At 40.6% G+C, this 8,155-nt stretch overlaps 1 pseudogene; it reads right to left on the bottom strand.

The window, feature by feature from the left end:
- Positions 1 to 7,070: 7,070 nt before the first annotated feature.
- LOC142433573 (glutathione peroxidase 1-like) lies at positions 7,071 to 7,655 on the bottom strand (annotated as a pseudogene).
- Between the last annotated feature and the right edge of the window lie 500 nt (positions 7,656 to 8,155).

The following is an 8,155-nucleotide window of genomic DNA, read 5'->3' as shown; positions in this document are numbered from 1 at the left end:
GCCTTGAGTCACGCTAGCTAACAACGTGTTAACTTGGCTCCTTATGCAGCAGATTTTTCAGTTCAGTACATCATTTGATTTTCATCATGAGCTTTGCCTGTGTATCCAAGTGTGGTAGTTACATAATTTGGTGTCAATTGGGACTTGAGATCATTAAGAGTGAAGAGGTGGAGTCTAGTGTGTCAATCTGTGTGAGCATGGCCTTCTCCTGAGAATCCTAGGAATTCCTGGATTTCCTCCTTGGAGGTGGAAGACATTCTCTCTTCCCTCTTCGCCCTTTCCTTTTCTTCCCTCTTTTCTTCTTCTTCTTCTTCTTCTTCTTCATCATCTTCTTCTTCTTCTTCTTCTTCTTCTTCTTCTTCTTCTTCTTCTTCTTCTTCTTCTTCTTCTTCTTCTTCTTCTTCTTCTTCTTCTTCTTCTCTCTCTCTCTCTTTCTCTCTCTCTCTCTCTCTCACTCACTCACTCTCACTCTCCTCACTCCCTATGAGACATAGACCCCTGCCAATGCTGAGATGCTTGCAAAGCCACTAGATTCACAAGACTTGCCACCCACTGGCCTGTCTTCCTGAATTTGGTGTCATTGCATGTGTTTCTTGAGTCTGAAGAGGACTTTATAGATTGGTATTGGATATATGGGCTAATATCAGATTTATGGACTTGATCTGGACTGGGCTGGGACATTTTCTCAATATTCAGTTGCTTTTATATATAAACCTTTTTCTTATTCACATATGAGTCTTCCTGAATTTGTTTCTCTAATCATACCAGACTAACACACCAAGCAATAAAAAATCCTGGACAACCTCAATCCTGTCTCTGTTGATCATAATGCTTTCCATCGATCACGTTATGAAGATTTTCTCTCCATTTTTTATTACTAATTAGCTGGTGGTTTGCATATTACATCAATATTTTTGCATTCAATAACTTTAAAAATGTATCGAAACTCCTAATGGCTTGCTCTGTTCTCCTCACTCTTCTTCCCATCTCACTCTCAAAGTATATGATGTTCCCCTTCACTCATCTAGCCTATGACTCCAATTTCCTCCTTTCTTCACCTATCTCTGGCAACCATCAAAATCTATTTCTCACTAGAATAAGGGTTTCTGGGGGCGATGGCAGGGGAAGAAGGAGATAATGGGGGGACAATATTAAGGAGTTGAAAAAGGAAGAAAATATTTTGAAAGTGATTGTGGTAGCTATTATAAAACACTGTTTAATATGACAGAACTATTGAATGATATGATGTTTAGATTATGTCCTAATAAAATCGTTCTTTTAAAAAAAAGATTACAGCCCTGGGAACCCTACTCAGTCCTATAGGGTTACTATGAGTTGGAATTGACTCGATAGCAACCAGTTCTAAATTTGAACTATGCCCCTTAGGGGAAATACAGGGTTGGATTCCTGTGAGTTTCTGTTCCCCAAATTTTCATCAGCTGAGCAATACATAAACTGGTTTTATATGCATTTCTGTTTAAAAACATTTAATACACATTGATTTAATATATAATTAAAATTATATGCATGGCCACTAGTACTTTAACTCATGCCTGAATGAAACTTCCTTCACTGCCATTGAGTCGATACTGACTCAAAGAAAGCCTATAAGATAAGGTAGAACAGTGACTGTGAGTTTCCAAGACTGTGCACTGTTTACAGGAGTAGAAAGCCCTATCTTTTTCCATGGAGGCACTCGTGGTTTTGAACAACCTTGTAAATCACAGCCCAATGTGTAACCACTATGCCACCAGGATTCCTGAAACTTCCCTCGCACATGGGTTTTCTCCCAAAGGCACATCATTGCCTTCTTAGAAACACTAGACAGAACTTCACGACTAGTTTGTAATGTTTTCTGCTTTCCTTTAGATTGAGGCTTTATTTTGTTATTGTTGTTAGGTGTTGTTTTGTATATGAATCCAGGTAAGGGAAATGTAGAGAGACCGTAGCTGAATTTATGGTTTCTTGGGGTTGTGGAGAGGAGGTTGAGGAGAAATGAAAAGAAGAATGCAGAAAATGTCTCAAAACTGTAGAGAAGATTATACAACGCTTCTCGATGTGACTGAACTCTTGAATTAAGTGATATGCGATTTATAGGCCATGTAAAATGTTTTTTAAAAGTCTATTTCTTTTGGTATAAAAACATTTTCTTGATTTCTTTAATAACAGTGGAATCACATAATGTTTGTTCTTTCGTATTGGAATGACTCATAAGTCCATCCATGTCTTGTAGTATTTCGCAATTCCATCATTATTCTTTAGTGAAGCATGTAGGGATATATGTACCAAAGTTTATTTACATAATTGCCATTTAAGTTGTAGCCATCTTCCTGCTATTGTGAATAGTTCTGCAATGAACATATGTGCAGATATACTTGATTAAGTGGTGTTCCTTATTTCCTGAGAGCATACACCAAGTATGTTATCACTGTGTCCTGTGGCATTTCCCTTCCTTTCCTTTGCTTTCCTCGGTGGAGTACTCATTTACAGGCCAAGTACGACGAATAGTTTCTCTGCACTCCGTCTAGCATTTGTTTTCTGCTTTTTTGAACTATGCTATCAATGCAGGGTTCAGGTGTTATCTTGTGGCTGGCGAGTGACTTCAAACATTTCTTCATGTTTATTGGCTGCCTGTATGCTTTCTTTGGTTAACTGTGCATACCTTCTGTACAATTTTTCAACAGGGTGATTTGCCTTTTTCTTACAGAACTATTGAAGTTTTCTATGCCTTTTAGAAATTAGTCCTTTCTCTGATAGATCACGGCCCAATATTTTCCCCAGTCCTTGGGTGAAATTATTTTTATGTCTTTTATGTCTTGTCTATAGGAGGTCACAGTCAGCTATTCTTATGCCTTCTGCCGTGGACATATTTTTCATTATGTTTGATAGTGTGTTTATACTATGTATCAGGTTCCCTACATTTGTCGCTCTCTCACTTTTTTCCCCATTGATTATCTTTATAGTGCTGAGGTTTATACTTATGTCTTTTATCCATCTTGAGCTTGTTTTCATATAAAGAGTACAGTATGGGTACAAATTCAGTCATCTGCAAATGGAATCCAATTTTGCCAATCGTAGAATTGGCAATTTCTTCACTATTTAAAGTGCTTCACTCCTTTGTCAAATATTTGTTGTCAGTAGGTGGATGTACTTATCTGAGTTCTCTCACTTATTCCATTGGCCTTTGTGTCTCTCATTGTACCAGTACCAGGCTGTTTTGACTACTGTGGTTATGTAGTATGTTTTGAGAACAGGAAGAGATAGGCTTTTACCTTATTCTTATTTAATAGTGCTTTGCTTACCCTGGGTCTCTTTCCATATAAAGTTATTGATTATTTTTTTCATCTCTTTGAAGAATTGATACTGGGATCTGGATGAGAATTGCATTATATTTATAGATTGCTTTAGATAGTACTGACATTTTCCCAATGTCAATTCCTACTATTTACAAACATGGTATTTTCTTTCATTTATGTAGGTCTCTTTTGGTTTGTATTAATAGTATTTTATACTTTTCTCTATACAATTCTTTTGTTTTTCTCGTTATGTTTATTCATAAGTATGATGGTTAGGTTCTGTTTCAACTTGGCTGGGTCAGTGTTTTCCATCGTCTTCCGTTATGTGATCTAACATAACGCAATTAGCTCCAAGTTTGGATTTAACATAACACAATTAACTTAGAGAGCAGCTAGTAGTCCTGGTGGAATGTGGCACCCAGGATCATGTCACAATCCTGATGAAGTTGAAAGAAAGCATCAACCAGTATCTCTGAAGATTCATGTAATTGTTATTTATGTTAGCCAGGTTTGGCAGTGGGAACTACTCTAATTGAATTAAGATACCTAATTGCAATGGGAAGATTGGGCCCCCTGGGAGTAGCAGTCAGTAACAGCACTTAAATGACAAAGATTGGCTGGACATGGTTCCTGTAATGGACAATAAATTCAAAGTTATAATCAGAATAGTAATGATTCTTATGGATTTAAGTCTTTGGCTACTTAAGTAGAGTGGTCCTAAAAGTGAATTTGATGGGAACCCTACAAATATTTGCTTGATCAGAACAAGTGGTGGATTTCAACATCCCATAAGTGGCAATCTAACTGAGATAAGCAGAGCAGGGATTCATAGTCCTGCAATTCAGTTCCCAGGCTTGAGAAAGTTTGCAGACCCACACCCTGTGATTGAAGGGGAGACAAAGCCCCTTCAAGAAAGGATCCACTGCACCACCAACATTTTATACCATTAGTTCTTCTCCCAACATTACCCAACGGGATCTGAGACATTTTACAATAGTGACTGTTCATTGTAGTAAAGAAAATCATCAGAAATGGGGGGTGGGGGTGGGACATTAGCTTGGAATTGCAACTAACCCAGGAGACTCAAAATGTTTTGACAGCCCATGAGTCAGAGTGGGAGTGTATGGAGGTCAAGTTATCATTAGAGTCCTAACTCAGGGACACCTCACAGTGGTTCTTGTGAGTCCACAAACATGTTCTGTAGTAATTTCCCTGGTGCCAAAATGAATAATTGAAATAAATATACTCAGCAACTAGCAAAACCCCCATATTGACATGTGTAATAGGGGCTACTGTGGTAGGAAAAGCTAACTGGAAGCCATTAGAATGTCTCTATTTAGGGAAATGATAAACCAAAAGCAGTATCACATTCCTGGAGGAATTACAGAGATGATAACCATTATCATGGACTTGAGGGGTGCAGGGGAGGTGATTCCCACCACATCGCCATTTAACTTGCCTATCTGATTTGTACAGAAAACGATGACTCTCAGAAAATGACAACAGATTATCATAAACATCATCAGGTAATGACTCCAATTGCAGCTGCTGTTCCAAATGTGGTTTCAGTGTTTGAGGAAATTTATTCTTCTCCTACCTGGTATGTACAGCTTGAGCTAGCAAATGCCTGTTTCTCAATTCCAGTTTCTAAGGACCACCAGAAGCAATTTGCTTCTGTTAGAAAAGAAAACAATTCTTTTATATGTACGTTTTCATGATTCTCACTCCGTAATATCTACGTTCCAGCACCATGTCACAATTTAGTCCAAAGGAAAATTGATTGACTTTCCTTTCAACAAAACGTCACACTTGTCCATTACATTGGTGACATTTTGCCAATATTGGATTTGGAAGGAGGAAGTATCTATGCCTCTAGACTTATAGGCAAAATATTTGTGGGCTACAGAATGGGAAATTAATCGAAAAAAATTTCAGGCACCTTCCATGTCAGTTAAATTTCTAGGTGCCCAGTAGTGTGGGGGTATGTTGCCTGATATTCCAAAGAGTCATCATCGGGATACATTCCCTGAATTATACACCTACCCATTTATAGTATTCCGGCTTCCTGGTGTGTTAGCTTCAACAGCTACAAAGCATATTCTGGATCCAAGCACCACAAAATCCTTGACAACTTCAATCTTTTCTCAATTTACTATGATATTACTTATTGGTCCAGTTGTGAGAACTTTGGTCTTGTTTATATTGAGTTGTAATCTACACTGAAGGCTGTAATCCTTGATCTTCAACAGCAAGTTCTTCAAGTCCTCGCTTTCAGCAAGCAAGGTTGGGCCATCTGCATAACTCAGGCTGTTAATAAGGCTTATTGCGAGTGTTGATGTCAAATTGGACTTCATATAATCCATCTTCTTTGATTATTTGTTCACATACAGGTTGAAGAAGCATGGTAAGAAAATACAACTTTGCCATGCAACTTTTCTGATTTAAAACCATGCAACATTCTCTTTTTCTGTTTTGCACAACTGCTGTAGAAAACCACTTTAGAATGTTGCACAGCAGGGACGTAACTTTGAGGACTGAGGTGTGCCTGACCCAGACCATAATATTTTCAGTTGCCTCATATGCATGTGGAAGGTAGACATTGAATTGGGAAAACTGAAGAAGGACCTATGCATTTGAATTACGGCAAAGAATATCGAGAGCACTGTAGACTGCCAACAGCCACATCAATCTGCCTTAGAAGAAGTCTGGGCAGAGTGCTTCTTAGAGGCAAGGATGGTGAGACTTTTTCTTACATACTTAGGGCATGTTGTCAGGAGAGACGTGTTCTGAAAACGGAATCATGCGTGTTAAAGTAGAGGAGCAGTGAAAAAGCGGGAGAGCCTCAGCAAAATGAACAGACACAGCAGCTGCACCAATTGGTTCAAGCCTAGGAACAATCGTGCAAAGGGTGCCGTGTTTCACTTGGGGTCACTATGAGGCAGAACACCCAGCACCAGCAACAGCTACATGCGTCAGGAAAGGAGAGGCCTCCTGCGGAACATCTGACCCACAGGCTTGAACCTAAACGGGCTTACTCCCTTCTACCACTGGGCGAGTCACTTTCTTGATATAAATTTCTTTCTCAATATGCACATATAAGTGTCACTCGTTTTGCTTCTCCCAGATGACCTAGCCCAACATACTATATCTTTGGGGGTGGCTATTGTAAAAGGAGCCCTGTTGGCGTGATGGTTATGCACTGGGCTCTTAACTGCAAGATGAATCATTTGAAACCACCAACCACTCCGTAGGAGAACGCACAGGCTGTTGACTCCTGAAACAATCAGTCTCAGAAACCTACAAAGTCAGTTCTATCCTGTTCGATGAGGTCTCTGAATCAGAACTGACTCAATGCCAAGGAATTTGAGTCTTTGGGGTTTTGGTTTTGTTTGGTTTATTGTGAATAATATTGTTTTCTTGAATTCTTTTTGAAAGTTCTCTTCATTAGTATACAGGGATTTTTCATGTTGTTCATCTACCCTGCCACGTTATTGAATTTTTCAATTAGTTCTATTTCTTTTTCAATTCATTGTTGTTTTCTGAGTATAGAATCATATCTGCAAATTAATAGTATTTTTTCCTTACACGCGGAGCAATTCTATTTGGTCTGGGAGGGGAGGCTGGGACGGGCAGGGATAGTGCCCACCTGTGGGGGCTTTCCCGGACATCGGCGGTTCCTCCATTCAGGTTTAGAAGAAACACTCATTGATGAAGTCCCCACGCGAGGCAGGCAGCGTAGTGCCCTCCAGGCAGCCTGCTGGAGGGCGGTGCGCCCTAGGCACTGCGGGGGCCCTTGGAGAGCTGGACCTGGAGGTCCGGCTAGACTTCGGTGGTGGGGAAGCAGCTGTACCTGTGCACAGGCACACCAGGAACTTCTCGAAGTTCCAGGCGATGTGTTTGCGGCACATGGGCAACCAGGTGATAAGCTTGGGGTCGGTCATGAGATAGGTGGCATTGTTGCTGGGCGCCGGCAGGGCCTCCTGGAGGAAGGCAAAGAGCGGGTGTGCATTGGCGCCGTTCACCTCGCACTTCTCAAACAGGCAGAAGTTGGGCTCGAACCCACTGCCTGGTAGGATGTACTTGAGGGAATTCAGAATCTCTTCGTTCTTGGCTTTCTCCTGATGCCCAAACTGGTTGCAAAGGACACCTAGCACGACCAGGCCCCGGAGCCGAGGCGCCGCTGCAGGTCTTCATCTGGGTGTAGTCCTGGACCAGACCGCTTTGCCTCAGAGGGGGCGCCATGTTCTGGGTGAGCAGCACCTGGCCCTGCATCGAGGCTGGGCTCACTGGCTCCCTCTGGCCTGCGGGACCCCAGAGAAGGAGTCCACGCAGCCGCGGCGGTGGAGCTGAGCTGCGCATGTGACGCAGAGATTGCAGAGGCGTGGAGACAGACGGACAAAGGTCGGCAAGAAGAACGAAGAACGAGCAAATAAATAGTTTTTAAATTTGAGTTATTATGTCAATCTGGATACCTCTTTGAACCTAAGTTGATGCATTTTAAAAAATAATTTGTTGTATTCTATTGACTGGAATTTTATTGAGAATTTTTGCTTCTGTGGTCATAAAGAGCACTAGTCTATAATTTTCTTTTTTGTGTGTGATGTCTTTGTCTGTTATCTGGTATCTGGGTGATACTCCATAAAATCAATTCAGTACTCTGCCAGATTTTTCTGAATTTTCTATTAGTTTGAGTAGAATTGGCATCAGCTCTTATCTGAATGTTGTTAGGAAATGCAAACAATGCTGTCTGCCCTTTGGGGAGGAGTTCCTACCAACCAGATCAATATTTTCTTTTGTTATAGGTCTGTTCTTTTTGTTTACTTCTTTCTTTCTTTTTCTTTTCCTTTTTTGCATTCAAG

Source organism: Tenrec ecaudatus, chromosome X, assembly GCF_050624435.1.
Source record: "Tenrec ecaudatus isolate mTenEca1 chromosome X, mTenEca1.hap1, whole genome shotgun sequence".
NCBI classification, from domain to species: Eukaryota; Metazoa; Chordata; class Mammalia; order Afrosoricida; family Tenrecidae; genus Tenrec; species Tenrec ecaudatus.
This window is presented reverse-complemented; position numbering and strand designations above follow the sequence as displayed.